Source organism: Triticum aestivum, chromosome 2A (assembly GCF_018294505.1).
Source record: "Triticum aestivum cultivar Chinese Spring chromosome 2A, IWGSC CS RefSeq v2.1, whole genome shotgun sequence".
NCBI classification, from domain to species: Eukaryota; Viridiplantae; Streptophyta; class Magnoliopsida; order Poales; family Poaceae; genus Triticum; species Triticum aestivum.
Genome location: NC_057797.1, coordinates 690,380,464 through 690,401,784, shown reverse-complemented (window position 1 = coordinate 690,401,784; position 21,321 = coordinate 690,380,464).

The following is a 21,321-nucleotide window of genomic DNA, read 5'->3' as shown; positions in this document are numbered from 1 at the left end:
GGTGGATGCAGCAGTCACCGCAACAGGGCTTCGTCATTCTCTATGGAGGAGGAGGAGGTCTTGGAGGGGAGAGGGAGGCGCCAGGGGCATGGGGTGCGGCTGCCCTCCCTCCCCCCTCTATATATAGGGTCCCCAAGGGGGGGGCGCCGGCCCTGGAGATACAATCTCCCAAGGGGGCGGCGGCCAAGTGGGGGTGGAGTGCCCCCCAAGGCAAGTGGGCGCCCCCCACCCTAGGGTTCCCAACCCTAGGCGCAGGGGGAAGGCCCAAGGGGGGCGCACCAGCCCACTAGGGGCTGGTTCCCCTCCCACTTCAGCCCATGGGGCCCTCCGGGATAGGTGGCCCCACCCGGTGGACCCCCGGGACCCTCCCGGTGGTCCCGGTACAATACCGGTGACCCTGAAACTTGTCCCGATGGCCGAAATAGCACTTCCTATATATAATTCTTTACCTCCGGACCATTCCGGAACTCCTCGTGACGTCCGGGATCTCATCCGGGACTCCGAACAACTTTCGGGTTACTGCATATACATATCTCTACAACCCTAGCGTCATCGAACCTTAAGTGTGTAGACCCTACGGGTTCGGGAGACATGTAGACATGACCGAGATGGCTCTCCGGTCAATAACCAACAGCAGGATCTGGATACCCATGTTGGCTCCCACATGATCCTCGATGATCTCATCGGATGAACCACAATGTCGAGGATTCAAGCAACCCCGTATACAATTCCCTTTGTCAATCGGTACGTTACTTGCCCGAGATTCGATCGTCGGTATCCCAATACCTCGTTCAATCTCGTTACCGGCAAGTCACTTTACTCGTACCGTAATGCATGATCCCGTGACCAGACACTTGGTCACTTTGAGCTCATTATGATGATGCATTACCGAGTGGGCCCAGAGATACCTCTCCGTCATACGGAGTGACAAATCCCAGTCTTGATCCGTGTCAACCCAACAGACACTTTCGGAGATACCCGTAGTATACCTTTATAGTCACCCAGTTACGTTGCGACGTTTGGTACACCCAAAGCACTCCTACGGTATCCGGGAGTTACACGATCTCATGGTCTAAGGAAAAGATACTTGACATTGGAAAAACTCTAGCAAATGAACTATACGATCTTGTTCTATGTTTAGGATTGGGTCTTGTCCATCACATCATTCTCCTAATGATGTGATCTCGTTATCAATGACATCCAATGTCCATAGTCAGGAAACCATGACTATCTGTTGATCAACGAGCTAGTCAACTAGAGGCTTACTAGGGACATGTTGGTGTCTATGTATTCATACATGTATTACAATTTCCGGATAACACAATTATAGCATGAATAAAAGACAATTATCATGAACAAGGAAATATAATAATAATCCTTTTATTATTGCCTCTAGGGCATATTTCCAACAGCATCTAGCTCCTTCAAGCTAGATACTCAAATTCTGCCAACATGTCACATTAAGAACTTTAAAAATACCTGACTTTGAATATATTTTTAAAACACCATCGCCTTGAGATGGTCTTCCACCAAATACACTCACCTCCATTGTTTCCAATTGATCATTCCAACCAAGTCCATTTGCAACATTTCAACATGATAATCACGGGCTAATTCCAGTTGCAACATTTCAACATCATTGTTAGGGGCTGGTTAGGGATTATTAACCTTGACATAAATCAATGGAAAATGAGAACTTGATGTGAAGTTGATGGGTCCACATGGCTAGCAACACTAATCACCAAATGAAAGCGATGATGTTGCTCAACATGCATGTATATAGGGAAATATAGAACAAAAGGACCGCTTGGCTTTTTCATGGAACCTCGATCATGCCGCTAATCATCTAGCAAAGATGATAATGTGAGGCAACCAATTGTGTCATGGGTTCTAAACCGTCTGGGTCACTTAATACATAGAGATTAAACTATACTCCTCCATTTCCCCTAGTTTTGAAATGCAATTAAACTCATTATTTTTTTAGTAATTAATAAATGGAGTAATAAATCCAATAAAATCACGGGGTCATTTCTACCACTTTGGCAACAACAACGTCATTAATACGCCTTGATGGCAGTCTGGCCTTAGATTTAACCATGTTTTATGTTTTATTTGAACGTACTAGCATGGTTCTACGCCTTTTTTGGCCCTTCTCAGTGTGTACATGCTCTAAGGATGTCACACATACAAAAAAAATTGACGTGACAAAGCATAGAGCACTTGATTCGAAGAAGAAACCATGCTAAGCACATCGACTTATGCAGAACAACTATGCATGAAAGACTTTAGTTGTTAAATAATTAAATAGAAAGCTTAGCAATAAGAAGATAAGCACTTATGCATCTAAAAGTTGAGTTGATAAATCTTTTCATGCACTTAGCATCTCCTCTAACCAGTACACTAGTATGGCCTACGGTCAGATGCTCAGAGGAATGGGAAGATGTAAAGTTGTGAAGGATAGCACGTAGGTGAAAAACTAATGTGATAAAGTAATTAAGAAGAGAGAACATTTTAATGACTCAAAGCAGAAACAATGGTACCTACATAAGGAAATGAAGTTTCTTAGCTCGAGCTCATACGAGGTCGTTGAACAGTAAAAATGAAAAAAATCAAACAATTCTGAATAAAATTGTGACAAACATTGACAAAAGTTTTTTACGCTTGCAAGTTTCATTGTGTCGCTTTCCGCAAAAAAAAAGTTTCATTGTGTCGCCATGAACTCTACAAATGTCCCAAGCTCAAAGAATTTTATGATTTTTTTTATTTTACTGTTCACCGAGCTCATTCAAGCGTGGGACTAGAAGAGTACTTCCGCCTACACAAACACCTATGCATGAAATAGTTTAATTGCTAAACAATTTAAATGAAGGAAGCTTAGTTACAAAAGGCTAAGCACGTATATATACATTAAAAAAATACAAGTTGGTACTAAGCCCTTTCGTGTATTTAACACTTAGCATCTTATTTAAGCGTACCGCGTAGAAAAATGACGGGGTGTTACTTCGTGTCACACGGTGGCACTTACCATTTGATAAAAAGAAAGTGCCCTCATGATTTATACAGCGAGCCTGGTCTTTGGACCCGTACGGCAGCCTGGCCCACACTCAGAGGAACGGGTGAGTGGACCCGTACGGCAGCCTGGCCCACGCTCAGAGGAACGGGTGAGTGGACGGTATGCCAGTCTGGCCCACTCGCAGATGAACCGATCTGAGCACTAGCTACAGCCGAAGCCAATTCGAGCAAGCTTTTAAACTCGAGGCCAGCGCAGAGCCGCGGACTTGCTATCCACGCGACATCGCCCCTAGAAATTCTCGCGAGTGGCCTCCGCCGTCTCGGATTCTTGACCGCCACGCTCTCACGCAACCCTCTCTGGATCCGGCGCCCGCCGGCGACTTCTGCGGCGTCTCTTGCTCCCCAGACTACCCACCCCTTCCCCGATGGATCCATTCCCCGTCTTCGGCCGCGAGAGGTCCGCGTCGTCGCCGGACTACCCGCCCCGCCCGGGGTCGCCGGAGTACGTGCCGTCGTGCCATCAGTCGCGAGCGGCGTCGGTTGACCTCGCGCCTCCGACCTCCCCGTGGCGCGCGGAGTCCCCGGAGTACGTCCCGTCGACCCCCTGGTGGCGCGGGCGCGTGACGGTCACGGCCAGCCACCGCACCCGGTCGTCGGCAGGTGGGCGGCAGAGCTCGTCCTCGTCGTCGCCGGATTACTTCCCGTCCACCTCGCCGCCCCGCGTGGCGTCTCCGGAGTATTCGCCGTCGGCGGACCACTGGAGGCGCGCGGAGTCACCAGAGTACGCGCCGTCGACCTCCCCGTGGCGCGCGGAGTCCCCGGAGTACGTCCCGTCGACTCCCTGGTGGCGCGGGCGCGCGGCGGCCAGCCAGCACACCCGGTTGTCGGCGCCTGGACGGCAGAGCTCGTCGTCGCCGGATTACTACACTCCTACCTCGCCGTGCGGCGTGGCGTCGCCGGAGTACACGCCGTTGGCTGACCACTGGAGGCGCGCGCTGGCGGTGTTCCCCGCCGACGACACCCCGTCGACACCTCTCGAGCAGCGACCGTCATCGTCGGACTACGCCGCGTCGACATCTCCTCTGCGGCGCTCGCCGTCACCGGATTACTCCCCGTCGGCCTCCTCGCGGCGCGCGGCCTCGCCGGAGTACGTGCCGACTGCTCCGTGGCGGCGCGCGGCGTCCCCGCAGCACACGCCCCCGACGCGTCCCCAGCGCGCGGCGACACGCGCCCCCTGCGCGTCTCCTCCGTCGCCGCCGGTGCCAGCTGACGCTGGGTCGCGCACGTCCTCGCGGTCCCGGTGCCATCGTCCGTACCAGAGGAGCGGCGTCGGGGCGTGCACGTGCCCCGCGCGCCGGAGCTGAGCAATCCCGTGGCGGCATGGGCGCCTGATTTTGCACGGATGTTAGTCGGATTCATAGGCACCTTGCAGATTGTAGTAGGAGATATTGGATTCCTCATGCAAACTTTGCTGCTAGTAGTTGCCTGACTTGCAATACGACTCACTCCTTTCCTGTTTGCCGTGCTTCACATCAATAACGAGCATGTCAATGCCACATGCATGACCCTTGCTCTTTCATGCATTGGTGAGATCAAAATATGACCGAATTTAATGTGGACACAAGCTATATTTATCTACTTGGGCCTTCCAAATGGCAAATTTCTGATTGGTAAGATCAAAATTTGACAGAATTCAATCTGTCGGTGGTAGGTTGTATTTAGGGATCTTATCTTTTTTTTTTTGCGGCAATTTAGGGACCTTATCAAAATTCAGACTACTACAAGTTCAGAGTACTTACCGAATAGAAAGCTTAGTTTTGAGTTGTTTGGCTCCACCTGGTAAGCATGTTTTTTTTTTTTTGCGGACACACCTGGTAAGCATGTTGACGTCGGTCAACACTAGAGATTCAGATGTATTGTTGAATACTTGTAGTTCATTTCTTGGTTAATTTCATGTATGTGAATCTCATGAACACCTCAAAAACACCCATAATCAACAACCATCGTATTTATATCCGATATCAATATTATTAGTTCGATATTTCCTCGATACGTGGCAATAAAGTAGCGATGAATATATGCAATAAAATTAATGTGGATGTGTTTTCAATACTCCTTTGATCCTTCCTTGATACGACCTAGCTCAGTCAAATTCGATGTTGCGGTTTGGCTGTCAGTTACTGGCTTTTGATATAAGAGAATGAACCACACAAACTAAATACTCCCTCTGTAAACTAATATAAGAGCGTTTAGATCACTAAAGTAGTAATCTAAACGCTCTTATATTAGTTTACGGAGGGAGTACATACTAAACAGTTTGATGCTTAATTGATAATATATTCTCAAAACAGTAAAACATATCCTTATTTTAATGCTTCAAAAATGCATTTATATCCGCATCATCTCGATACTGACACATATATCTGTATCGGTGCAACCTAGATGAACGAGTTGGACCAGCCCTCCGAAATAACCACATTTGGAAGACAAAACTCCCACATAAGATAAAAACGATCATACGGTTTCTAGATCATGGTGTTGTACTCATGAATGATGACTTGCAAAGCGCAAGCAGTAAGAAGTGGTGTTTCTGTGACTAGGAAGAAACAAATCAACATTCTTTTGTCTTCCCCCACGCCAATCACTAAACTCACTGGCCGGTTGTTCATGGAGCTTTTAATCTATGCTGATCAGCAACTAGAACACCAAATATGTTTGGAGTTGGTTGGCTGAAGTTTGTCCAAATTTGGAATTACCGTATAGATTACATTTTACTACAAACAACAACTCTAATTCTTTTGGAGATTATCTTCTGCGGGTCACATCCGTGCTATCTATTGCTACCGGATGTTGGGAGACGGTAACACGTGATATATCAATCGGTCTGGTTGATAAGCCAGTGATTCTATTATCGGGCGGTTGTGATTAGGCCTTTGATATTTACCATTTAAATATGAATGACGGTGTGCACCAAAATGGCGCGGGGGCTGAGGATCATCCCTTTTCAAAAGAAAATGATGTTTTTACTCCCATTTTCTTGGAAAAGGGGCACAACTCCCAGAAGTTGCAAAACGTCGTTTTCATTTCGTGAATGGAAGCTTTCGTTGCCACGTCTCTGCATCGGAGATGCATACAACCAACTCATCCGCATACAATAACCGAACACGTCCAAATCATAAAAGCTGTGACAGGAGCGCAATGCAAATGAATCATCTGTGGCAGGAGTAGTTCCTTATATTTGCAATTTCCCAAATTGGGATGCTGATGCTAATAGACAGAACAGGCAGAAATACAGAGCATCTAAAAAATGAATTGAATTTGCCGACGCCGTAACCAGGGAGTATTTTGTATTTACACTTCAATAGAGAAAATCACTGTAACTGCCGCCATGGCGCCGGTCGCCCGCGCAGAACAGCTCCGAGTAATCGCAGAGGCCGTACAGCTCGTCCGGAAACGTCTGCTGCGCGGCGCCGGCGTTGGCGTTGGCAGCCCGCACGTCGTTCCCGGCTGTACCGGCCGCGCCCGCGGTGGCGGGCATGAAATGGCTTCGTGCTCCGGCGGCAGCGTTCCTCCCCTCGGCGGCTGGGCGGCTGGGGCGCGGCCGGTGGAGCGGACGTGCGGCTGCTTCGGCTCCGGCCTCGGCGGACTTGCCGGTGAGGCGCTGCACGAGGGACTTGAAGCCCGCGGCGTCGGAGGTGACGAACTGCGTCTCGATGTAGGTGACCTTGACGCCATTGCTGGCCATGGATCTTGCCTGACCGAGCGAGCACGTACGGCTCTGTCCTTGATTTGCTGACGACTTGTTCTTCTCGCCGAAAAGGAGTACGTATGCTCTAGTCGCAGGTTGTGTCTGTCTCTCTATCCTGGGCTCCTGGCTTTTGGGGGCGTTTATATAGGAGTAGAAAACAAAGACTGGGGCTGAGATTTTGGGCCAAGAAGGACATAATACATCTGGGCCACACCGGAGGTAAAATTTCGTGTTTCGGCCCTTTTCTGAAATCTATTCGAGATCTGATCCTAGGTTGAATTTTTTTCGAGATCTGACCCTTTTGCTATCGCCAAAGCCCATGACGGTAGGGTCTAACAGCCTACCGCCAGGGACTTTGGCGGTAGGAAACATCGCTACCGGCAAACGGGCTGGCGGTAGCCTGCACACCCCTATCGCCAAGGTGCTTGGCGGTAAGCACGAGCACGCACTGTGTTCAATACTTAGAAGGTTTTTGACGGTAGGGCATGCAACCCTACCGCCAGGGTCCTTGGCGGTAGGCTGTTATACCCTATCGCCATGGTCTCTGGCGGTAGCCTGCACACCCCTATCGCCAAGGTGCTTGGCGGTAAGCACGAGCACGCACTGTGTTCAATACTTAGAAGGTTTTTGACGGTAGGGCATGCAACCCTACCGCCAGGGTCCTTGGCGGTAGGCTGTTATACCCTATCGCCATGGTCTCTGACGGTAGCAAAAGGGTCAGATCTCAAAAAAAATATTCAAACTAGGGCCTTTGGCGGTAGGAAACATCGCTACCGGCAAACGGGCTGGCGGTAGCCTGCACATCCCTATCGCCAAGGTGCTTGGCGGTAAGCACGAGCACGCACTATGTTCAATACTTAGAAGGTTTTTGACGGTAGGGCATGCAACCCTACCGCCAGGGTCCTTGGCGGTAGGCTGTTATACCCTATCGCCATGGTCTCTGGCGGTAGCCTGCACACCCCTATCGCCAAGGTGCTTGGCGGTAAGCACGAGCACGCACTGTGTTCAATACTTAGAAGGTTTTTGACGGTAGGGCATGCAACCCTACCGCCAGGGTCCTTGGCGGTAGGCTGTTATACCCTATCGCCATGGTCTCTGGCGGTAGCCTGCACACCCCTATCGCCAAGGTGCTTGGCGGTAAGCACGAGCACGCACTGTGTTCAATACTTAGAAGGTTTTTGACGGTAGGGCATGCAACCCTACCGCCAGGGTCCTTGGCGGTAGGCTGTTATACCCTATCGCCATGGTCTCTGACGGTAGCAAAAGGGTCAGATCTCAAAAAAAAATTTCAAACTAGGGCCTTTGGCGGTAGGAAACATCGCTACCGGCAAACGGGCTGGCGGTAGCCTGCACACCCCTATCGCCAAGGTGCTTGGCGGTAAGCACGAGCACGCACTGTGTTCAATACTTAGAAGATTTTTGACGGTAGGGCATGCAACCCTACCGCCAGGGTCCTTGGCGGTAGGCTGTTATACCCTATCGCCATGGTCTCTGGCGGTAGCCTGCACACCCCTATCGCCAAGGTGCTTGGCGGTAAGCGCGAGCACGCACTGTGTTCAATACTTAGAAGGTTTTTGACGGTAGGGCATGCAACCCTACCGCCAGGGTCCTTGGCGGTAGGCTGTTATACCCTATCGCCATGGTCTCTGACGGTAGCAAAAGGGTCAGATCTCAAAAAAAAAATTCAAACTAAGGCCAGATCTCGAATAAGTTTGAAAAAAGGGTCAAAACATGAAATTTAGCCCACACCGGACGTTCCTTTCTCCTTGCCAATGGCGTAGCTTGGGTCTTGGGTCAGGGTCGGATTCGAACCCCAAACATCTTGGATTACTTCCACCCGCTATAACCAGTTAGGACAGCTAACTTGCTTTGTCTAATTCCTTCTTTCATTCTTCTTGTTGTGCATCTTTTCAATCTGGTTTTCTTCTTTTTTGTTTAGCTGTTGTTTGGGCTTTTTTTTCAGTTTTTTTATTTTTCTTTGTTTCTTCTTCTTTTTATCTTTTTATTCATTTGCTAAAGTTTGTGAACATTTTCTTAAATTCATGAACATTTTCTAAATCTGTGAACTTATATTTTAAATGAGTGCTTTTTTTAAATGAATGAATGTTTTTAGTTTTTGCAAAATAAATCAAATTCATGATCCTTTGTGTCAAATTCATAAACATTTCGTAAATAGATGATTTTTTTTTCAATTTTACTAACTTTTTCCCAATTAATGAACTTTTGTGTCAAATTCGTGATTTTTTTAAGTCAATGAATATTTTCAATTTCATGAATTCTTTTGTCGTACTTTTTTCAAACCGTGAAGTTTTCTTTAATCTTAGGGTGGGCAGTTGAAACCGAAAACTCAGTTTTTACCATTTCGTTTATTTTAAATTTTGGTTAGCAAAACTATAAACCGAAATGAACAGACAAAAGCAGCTAACCCATAATTTGGTTAATTGGCTTACTCAGTTCGGCGTTCAATTTACACCGGGCAAACTCGTCAAATGTAATGCTTTATATTATGATACTCGCGCATTATATAGCAGAGCTCTCTACCCACATATTCGTTGCTCGGTGGGGTGAGACTAAATTGAGCGCTATGGGCGGCTCGTGATTGAAAGGCTCGCGCAGGTTTGGGCCTTCGTGGCCGGGTCAGCCCATATTGCATGCACCGAGCGAGCTCCACTCGCTACTTGGCGTGGGCTTGTCCGCTTGGATCCTTAGCACCACTCGCTACAGCGATAGTTTCCCTTTTTTTTCATTCATTTGTCTTCGCACTTTATTATTCTTTTTGAAACCTTTTAAAAAATTTGAAATATTGTTTGGAATACTAGAAAATGTTTTTGTTTTCAAATATTGTTTAAAATTTATAAAATATTCTGGAATTTAAAAAATGTTCCAGTTTTTGAATTTTGTGTTCACAAAGTGAAGCAATGTTTGTGTTTTGAAAAAGTTGATAATTTTTTAGAAAAGTATGTGGTTTGCATTTTGTGTTCATCATCAATTATTGGAAATTTTTTAATTTTTTTGAAAAAGGTGTTCAAATAAATAAAAAAATCATACACAATTCAAAATTCGAAAATTATTAACAAATTTCAAGTAATGGTTAGAAAAAATGACAAGCTCATGGATGCACCCGTCTGCCCTAGTCTAGCACACTCTTCTCAACTGGTGGTTTTTTGGACTATGGATAAATGATCTTAACTTCTTGTAGTAGCTTGGCTCGGACATAGGAGGCATCCCTGCCAAGTTTGAACGACAACCGACTCCATTCGCATGTTGCGACATGCTAAACCATTTATCAATACTTTTTCACCGAGAAAAATCCAGAAAATGCAAAACTTTGGTCATAGAAGCAGTTGGGGAAAATTTGGGGTCATTTGACGGATGTTGAAAAACAACATCTTTCAAACGGACCCTTCTCGCCCTACCCAAACACCATCCGTTGCACATGGTCTATTTTTGGACATCCTTAAATTGACCCCAACTTTTGCAAGCGGGTGGGCATGCAATGGTAGGCATCCATGCGTGGTTTGAACGAACTTTGATATCATGTGCAAGTTGTAACATGTCCAACCATTTATCAGCATTTTTTTACGAAGGAAACTCCTAGAAATGCAAAACTTGTTGAAAACTCAAACAACTTAATATATATGGTGCCTTGAATTAGTCATACAAGCCAATGAAAATAATTGAGGCCATTTAAGGGATGGCGAGAAATGAGATGCTACCAAACAGATCCATCTTGCCTACCTGAACAACCTTCATTGAACATGGTATAGTTTTGCACATCCTTAAAATGAGCCCAACTTTTGGAGGAAGATGGACATGCCCATGGTAGAATCCATGCCAAGTCTGAACGATTACCGACACCGTATGCATGTTACGGCACATCTGGTCATTTATCTTCTTTTTTTCACAGAAAAACTCTAGAAAATCAAAACTTATTAAAAACCCAAAAAGTTAGCATGGTGTCTTCAATTGGTCGTACAAGGAAATGTAAAAATTGGGGCCATTTGAAGAATATCGAGAAACAACGTGCTCTCAGATGGAGATTTCTCGCCTACCCGAACATCCTCCGTTCAACATGGTGTATTTTTGGACAACCTTGACATGACTCCGACTCCATATTTTTCCAGCAGGTGTGCATGCCCATTGTAGGCGTTCATGTCAGGTTTGAATGATTTTCGACGCTGTATACAGGTTGCGACACGTACGGCCATTTATCAGCCTTTTTCACCGAGGAAAATCCAAAAAATGCAAAAAAATATCAAAAACCCAAACAACTTGGCATGGTGCCTTGAATTAGTCACACAAGGGCATGGAAAAAATTGAAGCCATTTCAAGGATGTCGAGAAACAACAGCCTCCATTCAACATGGTCTATTTTTGGACATACTTGAAATGACTCCAACTTTTGGAAGCAGGTGGGCATGCCCATTGTAGGCATCCATATCATGTTTGAACAATTTTTCGACACCATATATAAGTTACGACACATCCAACCATGTCTCTGCCTTTTATCACGATGAAAACTTCAGAAAATGCAAAATTTGCAGAAAACCAAAATAACTTGGCATGGTATCTTCAATTGGTCAATAAGGAAATGGAAGTTTTTTCAAGCCACTTGACGGATGTCGAGAAATAACGTGCTCTCAAATGGAGCCTTTTGGCCTACCCAGACACCCTAGATTGAACACGGTGTTTTTTTGAACATTCTTGAAATTACCCCAATTGTAAGCTGGTTGACATGCCTATGGTAGATATCAATGTCAGGCTTGAAGGAACAAAGTATTTAAAATCATGATTTAAATAATAAATCTCTTTTCAAAATAATTTAATAAAATATTTGAAGCAAAAAGGAATTTAAAACACTTACTTAAAATTGTTATTTCGTATTCCAAAAAATATTTCAAACTTTAGGACAGGTTTATAAAAGAATAATAAAGTTCAAAAGGTAGAAAAATGAATTAGCGACAAAAAGAGAAGGCAAAAAATAGAATAAACGCTCAGGCCTTGGCCTAACTAGGCGACGACATCGCTCCCATCGGGCACCTTTTGAACCAGCCTAGCGCTCATGATTTTGAAAAAGTTCACCGATTCGAAAAATGTCCATATTTTAAAAATTGTTTCTCAAATTCATAAAATGTTCCTTTTTTAATACTAGTTCACAAATTCAAAAAAATGTTTGGGGACTTTCAAATAATGTACATGCTTTCAAAATTTGTTTCGCATTTTAAAATGTTCCTGTTTTCAACTCTACTCTATACAAATACATAAAATCTTTGGGGAAATTCAAACACTTAATGGTTTCAAATTTTTGTTCGTATATTTATGATTTTTTGAAAAGATGTTTGAAAAACCCAAAAATGTTAGTGATGAAATTTTTTCTCTTAAAAAAAATAAGTGTTCATGTTTTGTCATTCTTAGCAATTTTTTAAGACACATACATTTTATTATGAAATTATGTACAATTTACTAAAATAAGAATATTTGTTGTTTTGAACAAAATTTGAAAGAATGAACATTTATTGAACTTTTGGACAAATTTCCAAAAGCGTGGATTTCTTGGAAAAAATCAAAACAATTGAAAGGCAAAAAAAAAGAGAAAAGACGCAGGTTTTCTAGGAAAAAATCTATAATTTGAAAAATATTCCGGAATTTGAAAAATAGTTTCTAGATTTGAAAATAGTTTATGGGTTTTGCAAGGAAAGATGAAAATATAGTGAAAAAGTGCATGGAATTGGGAAAAGTTCACTAGAGTGTTAGCAAAAAACTACAAGAAATTATGGTGTTGAAAAAGATTGCAGATTTGGAAAAAGTGTCAATTTTTTAAAAGAAAATCACGCATTTGAAAAAATCCAAGAAAAGAAAAAGAAAAATGGAAAACGAAAAGGAAATAAAAATAGAAGAATATAAAACCTGAGTAAAAACAGAAGAATGAACCGCCAGAACAGCCCGATTGAAAAGGAAAACCAAAGTCTTTCTTTTTAGCGTCATATTTGATGCACTACAAAAGATGGAAAAAAGAAGAACTTAGACATAGGAGTTAAGGTATCCCATGTGGTTAACGCGTCTGGTTATGAACAATGTGGTTCTGAGTTTGAGTCTGACATAATGCCTTTATTTTTTAAAGGTTGTAAAAAAGAAAAGGAAAGTAAATTGGGCCAAGCCCAGGTGAGAGGGGGTGTGTACTATTGAAGAAATAAAGAAAATAAATTCATCCAAAGAAAAAAAGGCCAAATAAACATAAAAGAGAAGAAAGTCTAAGACGATGAACAACAAGAAGAATAAAAGAAGTAACTAGGCACAACAAATCAACTATCCTATTTGGTTATAACAGGTGGAAGTAAATGGTGGGTATAGCTCATGTGTGCCACATATGGAGGTGGGTAAATGACCATACTGCCCTTATATGGTTGGGGGGGGGGGGTGTACAGAAGCAAGCACATTTTGCTAACGGGTACTACACGCCAACATGTTAGCATATAGTACAAAAAAAATACAATGATGAATATGGTTCCACACACATCCACGTGAATGGTAAATTTAAAAAATACTATAAATAACGATCATTCTACATATTTGTTAGTGAAGAAAATACAATCTATCTTATTATTATTAAATACTCCCTCCGTTCATAAATATAAGATGCTTTAGTTTTTGGCCACATTCCACACGTATTAAATGTATCTAGACATGTTCTAGTGTGTACATTCATTCATTTTAGTATGAATCTAGACAACATGTAGAACACCTAAAACATCTTATATTAAAAAACGGAGGGAGTAGTGTTTATGGATATAGCTTTGATTTTGTATTTTTTGTTCAGAATACCACAAATGTCATTTTTTTTCTCGTGAAACTTCATACATGAGTGTACTAGTCGATGTAAAAAATATTTCAATTTTGTTTTAATGTTTTCTTTCCAAATTTACTATTTATAAGGGATGCGCGTGGCACCATGTCCCACAAACACCCATAATATATTAAAAACATTGATCGATTAACTCTTGCAAGCATATTAAAATTTAGAGTTAAGTTTCAATTGTAGCATGCACTTGCATGTCCGCAGTGGATGCACTTGCACCAGAAGAGGATGTATTTATCGAGGCCCTGTGGGCAGAGCTGCTCCGAAATGTCATCTACCCAGCGTGCATTTGTGGTTGCCTTGACCACCGTACGTTTGTTGAAGGCTCTTTTTCTGACAAGTTGGACAACCAAGGGTGCAATTTCTCCTGTTACGAAGTGAATTATAGAAAACCACCGCATTGAAGTCAAGATTTGCAAGAGACACCCTTCTACATCTTTTAGCACTGGAGGAGGGGTGCACTAATTCCGAGCTTAATCTTTTGCAGAAAACACCGACATGTCGCTTTGGGTATGTTAACCTCAATTATGACACGTGGGGTCTGTTTTTTATAACGTGGCGCAAAGGTTCGGACAAGACGTCGTTAGTTTTTGTTGTTGCCAAAAGCTCCTTCCTGAACAAACAAAACAACCAATCCACCCCTCTCCCCCGTGCGTGCCGCCCCGCCGCCGGTAGACCTGCTCACGGCGCCGCCCCTACTCTCCTCCCGTGACCTTCTCTCTGTCACTGCTACAGGCTGTGTCACCGGAGCACGCAACACGAGCCGCCCCCAAATCCTCGCCGCCTCGCCGATCTTCAGCCGTCCGCCGCAGCCGGAAACCGTTAGCTCTGGCAGGCCTCATCGACCTCGGGCTGCCCCTGCATCCGCCTCATCTGCCTGAGGGGCGCCTCGCCGCCCACCCGCGCCGAGATCCACCGTGTCCATGCCACACAGGAAGCACACGCAGCAGCTCGGGTTCTTGCCGCCGTTGGCCAAGACCACCAGCCACCGCGGGCCTCTGCCGGCCAGGACCAGCAGCCGCTTCGGGTCGCCGCCGGCACCTCTTCGCATTTTCCAACTCCGCTCAGCAGCAGGTCCTTGATAAAGTGCATCGTAGCCAGCATCCCGATGGTGGCTCCTGGTGCCAGAGATGTGTGAGGCAACGGCTTGGATGCCGCCTCCCAATGCTGAAGGCAGGCGACAACCTCGAGCCCGAGCTCGGGGATGGCCTGCTGCGGGTGGTGAGGAGGCTAAGGACTTGATTGCATTTTCCTATTCTAATCAAAGGGCGCCTATGCAAAAATATCAAGAACTATTTGGTAATTTCATATCACACTTTGTCTAACGCCTTGTGGGACCAACAGTTACGCCATGCCAGCTTTTGCGGACCCATATGTCACAATCGAGGTTAAAATGCCCAAAGAGACCGATCAATGTTTTTTTGCAAAATATTAGGCCGGGAATCAGTGGTCTCTGGCTGAAACTCGTAGAAGAGTGTTTTCTGCAAACATAAGTGTCAATGTGGTGGTTTTATGCAATTCACCCTACGTTATGCATCCATTTATCTAGCGGTAGCAGCCTCAATCCATGAAGACTCATTCTCAGCCCTACCCCCGCATTGCTCGCAGTGGCGGCTCGGGGAACCCTATTTCCGTCGATTGTCGGCCCTCCCCTCCAGCCCCTCTCCCTCGTAGGAGCCAAGGGTCTTTGTCAGGCGAAGCCCGAGTAGTGCCGACAGCAGTAGGGCCTTCCATCGGCGTGGCTCCTTTCCCTCCCCAGCGGCGATGCGACACCGATCCGGTGGCGGCTCGCTACGAGGCTCTGACAGTGGCGCTGCTCGGTGACAGGCGTGGTGTGGTGCTCCGCCTAGTGGTGTGCCCCGTCTTGTAGTGATGGCTTTGGTTGCCGATCCCTTCGATCTGATCTGGGTGGGTTGGTGGAGCTCAAACCAAACCTGCGTTCGATCGTGTCCTTCGTCGGCTGATGCGGCCCAGGGCTTTGGTCAGTAGGCTTCAGGCCATGGACGTACGTTGGCAGGCAGGCGGTAGCGAGCTGGATTGGGGCGGCATGGGGGCATGCTACCTTGATAACAACGGTGGTTGTCCTCCTGCTCTTCTCACATCATGGCAACATCCTACATGATCGGTCCTCCTTGATCTGGTCATCGACGTGTTTCGAAACTGCTGCCGGAGATCCTTCCTGATGAGCACATGGGTACATCATACATGACATTTCAGAAAAGTGCAAAATTTGGTTGGAAAGAATTACTAAGCCGAATCAAGCAAACACATGGCCAGGTGAACGCTAACTTAAGTTCATACTATAATCTTGAATACATGGCTGCACTTTCATATCCATTGTTGCTGGTTGAATTTAGGTATCACATGGAATAAATCCAACAACTTATGAGCTCTTGAAGCAACCGGTTTGGAGGAACAAGTTTGAAGAAAACAAGTTTCAAGTGAAGCTGATGCTGTCAGTTTTTACCTATGATGTTTCGTCGTGGCACACCCATATGATGGAGAGACGGGGCCATAGGGGTACATCAACAGAAGCTACCTCAAATTATCTTTCCAATGCAAAAAACCTCACATCATTTGGAGTTGTGAGTCAAAATTTGTAGTCATTCTCGTGGAAGGTGTTCAGACTGTCAAGGCTTCGCAAATTTCTGAGGAGCTCTCCAACAACTCCCAAAGTTGACTGCTTATTCACCCAAGGAAGCCATGCAAACCTGCTTACTTTTGAAACCATTTTCACACCTAGCTAAGGGGGGTTGTCCCTGCTATAAAACCCCATCTTCCCCATCCTCTAGAAATACCTTTTTGTCAAACCATTCAGCTACAAGCTTATGATGCAAGACATCTAGAGAGATCCGAGAGATCTTGCTACCTTTGCTCTTGTGAGTTCATTCAGATTCGCTAGAAGAAGCCTCTGGTTCCCCCTAGTTCGTGCTCTACGGTTCCGGCCGGTTTGTGTGGATTAGTCCCGGTTTATGGTTCTGCGATTGTTCGGACAGCGGGTTGGGGGTTCTTGTAGCTTCGGTCAGCCATCCCCAACGTACGGGTTGCATCCAACCTTGGCAGGTATAAAGCTAGTTATCCCGATGCTTGCAGCTAGTTATCCCTCCTGATTCGATCCTACGACGTGAAGATCGGGCCACCCTCAGGCGTGAACTCGTTCATCGGGGTCCTACCTATCATCTGGCATCAGAGCCTTCGTTGACACGGTAGGATCTGTTATCCAAGTTTATCTTGCTATCATCCCTTTAGATCGAGTGTTTTTCATGCTATATTTTCTGTCCTAGAAGTCCAAAGCCCCACCAAAAATAAAGCCAAGTCTTGTTGGTGCTGAGATCTTGTTGTTGCATACCTTGCATGTTCTTCATCTTTTAGATCTGCACCAAGTTCATCTTTATAATTGCTTTCAGATTTGGTTGTTGTGCTTTGGAAAAAGAGAAAAAAAAGTGGCAAAAAAAATCAAAGAGAGAAAAAAAGAGTGGGAAAAAAGTCAAGAGAGAAAAAGAAAGTGTTGTGTAAGATCCAAAAGTTTGAGCTTGATAGAAAAATTTCAGAAGCTTGTGTGTTGTGTTTTTCAATTTTGGTGCAAAGGTGCAGCAAATCCATCCACATATTTTTCTTGGTTTGCATCAACTTGATTTCAGCACAAGCCCCCTTTTGTTTACCCCACCGAGCTCCACCAAAAATCAAAGCTAGTTCTTTGATCCTTGTCTTTCAATCGCTTTAACACATTCGGGAGAAGCACACTCTGATGTTAACTCATACGAAATTTGGTGAGTAAGAGGTGAAGTTGTGTGATTCCACAAAATTATCCTTTTCCACTTTTGGCCTTACTAACATGGCAGGATCTAGATCGAGTGTTCATGGAGAAAACCATGGGGAAGAAGATGCCCCGGTCACACGTGCTGATTTTAAGGAATTACGGAACATGGCTCGAGGCCTTGGAAGGATGTTTTCACGACCGACCTCCAGCAGGTGGTGATGGGGTTTGACACCGACAATACCCTGTTGCTCATGAAGTGCAGCAAAGAAGACATGCTCGAGAGCATGATGTTGCTGCCCATAGGCGTGTCACTACTACTCATGAAGTGCAACAAAGAAGACATGCTCGAGGGCATGGTGTTGCTTCTCGTGGGCGTGTCGCTGCTCCTCCTGAAGTGCGGCAAGGATGGCATGCTCGAGGGCAAGCTGTTGTTGCCCCTAGGCATGTTACTGCTGCTCATGAATCGCAGCAAGGACGTCATGCCCGACGACAAAGTTATGGCTCCCGTCGGCACACCGATGACCCACCACAAAGCATGACCGTTGTTGATGAACCAAATCCAATAATTCATAGCCCATGTTTACATGAGAAGCTCATTCCTAGTGTTGCCATCTTGACCACCAATATTATCCCAACATCCAAGAAAGATGTGCTACAAATTCCACGTGAGGTAGAGAGTCCACAATCCAAAATCCCACAACTTGAGAGTGATAAGAAAAGCAAACTGAGTGACTCCACCAAAAGTGAGGAAGAATCTCCACTTTCAAAAATCCCAGCACTTGAGAGTGAAAAGAAAAATGAGTTGAGTGACTCCACCAAATGTGAGGAAGAGTGTCCACTTTCCACGATTCCATATATTGAGAGTGATAAGGAAAGTGAGGTGAGTGAGTCCACAAAATGTGAGGATCAGATTGTTCATCATGAGATTAGAGAAATACAAGATCTCCACCTAGATATACCACACATTCAGGAAGAGAGGATTAATGAGTTGTGTGAGTCCACGAAATGTGAGATTGAGATCATTTCGCACCTCATTAGAGAGATGAGTGAACCACAACATAATATACCACATCATCCAAGAGAGAGGATTAGTGAGTTGTGTGAGTCCACCAAACATGAGCTTGAGGTGTTTCCCCATAATATGAAAGAGATGAGTGATCCACCAAATGAAAAGAGAAAGGAGTATTCAATTACTAACCTTTCACAAAATTTTCTTTCTTTACAATATGTGCAGATGCAAAAGTCATACCTATCAGCTCTCTTGCAACAATGGGGGGACGAGATCCAGGAACAATTGTGGTGCACGTGGAACACCACTACACAAGGTGCACGTGTGAAGATCGATTTTCAGAAAGGCGTTCAAGTACTCAATGAGGTAAAACAAAAAGGATCTTCCATTTTGATGAAGCCAGAGGTATGCACTTATGAGTTTTTGAAGCAATGGCGTGATAAGATTAGAGAAAAATTGTTTGGTACATCATCCATCCATCAATATGATTTTATTAATCTTTAAGAGGCTATAAAATATCCAATAAAACTAAATGTTGCACATGATTATTCATCATTTTCTTTTCCTAGTTATTTCAAATTGTCCTCGTGTTATAATTTTGTGGACCAAATGAAGTCGAGGATGACTTTTCTCCTAGAAAGGGATGCTGATATGAACATGATCATTGTCGATTGCAAATTTGTACTCCATGGAAACGTTTGCTGGAAGGAACTCCTAAGTCGAACAAAGCATCATATTGACATCGTCCATAAGATAGCAAAGTTGAAAATTAAAATTCTCTATATCATGAAACCTTTGCATTATGATTTGGTATTGCCCTGCTTTCTTTTGTGTGATGACCAGGTAGAGTCGAGGACGACTCCGTTTCAAGAGAGGGGGGATGATGAGGACATGTTCATCATTTAAACAACACAAATCATTCCTGAACAAATTCTAAGTTGTGAAAAAGAAGTACATGATCAGATGCAACACAATTCAAAGATGAAAGCTACAAATGAGGATTGCATCATTTCTTTGCATTGATATTATCTACTTCCCTTCTACTTATCTTTTGCAGATCAAAGAGAGTCGAGGACGACTCTTCATCAAGGGAGGGAGGATGATGAGCACATGGGTACATCATACATGACATTTCAGAAAAGTGCAAAATTTGGTTGGAAAGAATTACTAAGCCGAATCAAGCAAACACATGCCCAGGTGAACGCTAACTTAAGTTCATACTATAATCTTGAATACATGGCTGCACTTTCATCTCCATTGTTGTTGGTTGAATTTAGGTATCACATGGAATAAATCCAACAACTTACGAGCTCTTGAAGCAACCAGTTTGGAGAAACAAGTTTGGAGAAAACAAGTTTCAAGTGAAGCTGATGCTGTCAGATTTTACCAATGATGTTTCATGGTGGCACATCCATATGGTGGAGGGACGGGGCCATAGGGGTACGTCAACATAAGCTACATAAAATTATCTTTCCAATGCAAAAAACCTCACATCATTTGGAGTTGTGAGTCAAAAGTTGTAGTCATTCTCGTGGAAGGTGTCCAGGCTGTCAAGGCTTCGCGAATTTCCGAGGAGCTCTCCAACAACTCCCAAAGTTGACTGCTTATTCACCTAAGGAAGCCATGCAAACATGCTTACTTTTGAAACCATTTTCACACCGAGCTAAGGGGGGTTGTCCCTGCTATAAAACCCCATCTTCCCCATCCTCTAGAAAAAACCTTTTGTCAAACCATTCAGCTACAAGCTTATGCAGCAAGACTGCTAGAGAGATCCAAGAGATCTTGCTACCTTTGCTCTTGTGAGTTCATTCAGATTCGCTAGAAGAAGCCTCTGGTTCCCCCTAGTTCGCGCTCTACGGTTCCAACCGTTTTGTGTGGATTAGTCCTGATTTGTGGTTCTGCGATTGTTCGGACAGCGGCTTGGAGTTCTTATAGTTTCGGCCAGCCTTCCCCGACGTACGGGTTGCATCCAACCTTGGCAGGTATAAAGCTAGTATCCCGACTGCTGGCAGCTAGTTATCCCTCCCGATTCGATTCTACGACGTGAAGATCGGGCCACCCTCGGGTGTGAACTCGTTCATCGGGTTCCCACCTATCACTTCTCAAGATATTTGGATCTGATAGAATTCGGTCGTGCACGTCATATCAGCCTACAAGGTTCCACGACGGCGTGGCGCGAACCTCTATTATTTGTTGACACCATGAGACATGTTGGCTTCTCGATTTCTATGGTGTAGACAGTTGTGGAGAAGGTCATGGTGGCCGAGATCGGATGATCAGTTAGGCGGACGGATCCTTCCAGACGATGGAGTCAGCCAGGTGTTTGATAACTCTCAGGAGCAACAGTGTCAAGTGAGGGCGGCAACACTATATGAATTCATTTTTAGTGGTGCTCCTCGGTTGTCGATCCATGACCTTCAGGGTGAAAACGTGAGGTATGACCTTCATTGGTTGTACCTGCCAATTGCCTTGTTGAAGGAATTGTTTTGAGAGCTCGGACTTCTTTAGAGTGAAAATCTAAGATCTTAGATCCAGCAAAGATGGTGCTTGTGCACTGTTTTTTTGAGGCGTTGTTTTTGAAGACCTTTTATATTTTTCGGGTATTGTATTTGGTGATGGTTTGCGTCTAGTTGCTGAGAAAGTTGATCATGTGGCAGGACCTTTGTTTTTTTTCTTTCTTTTCTATTTTTTTCTTTGACTGTGTGCATTCTAGATGTTTTCTTTGACTGTGTGCATTTTGGATGTCGCTTGTCATGCAGAGGCTAGATGTAATTGATATTTTGCGACATTAACATGTTTTTTTTTTCAAAAACAAAAAAAAAATAGTCCATCGGTCACGGCAGAACAACACCTTTTTGCCATCTCCCAACTTAACATTCACCAAGCTGTCAAAGATATGTGTAGCTATGTCATCCGAGACGAATGGCAATCCTTGCC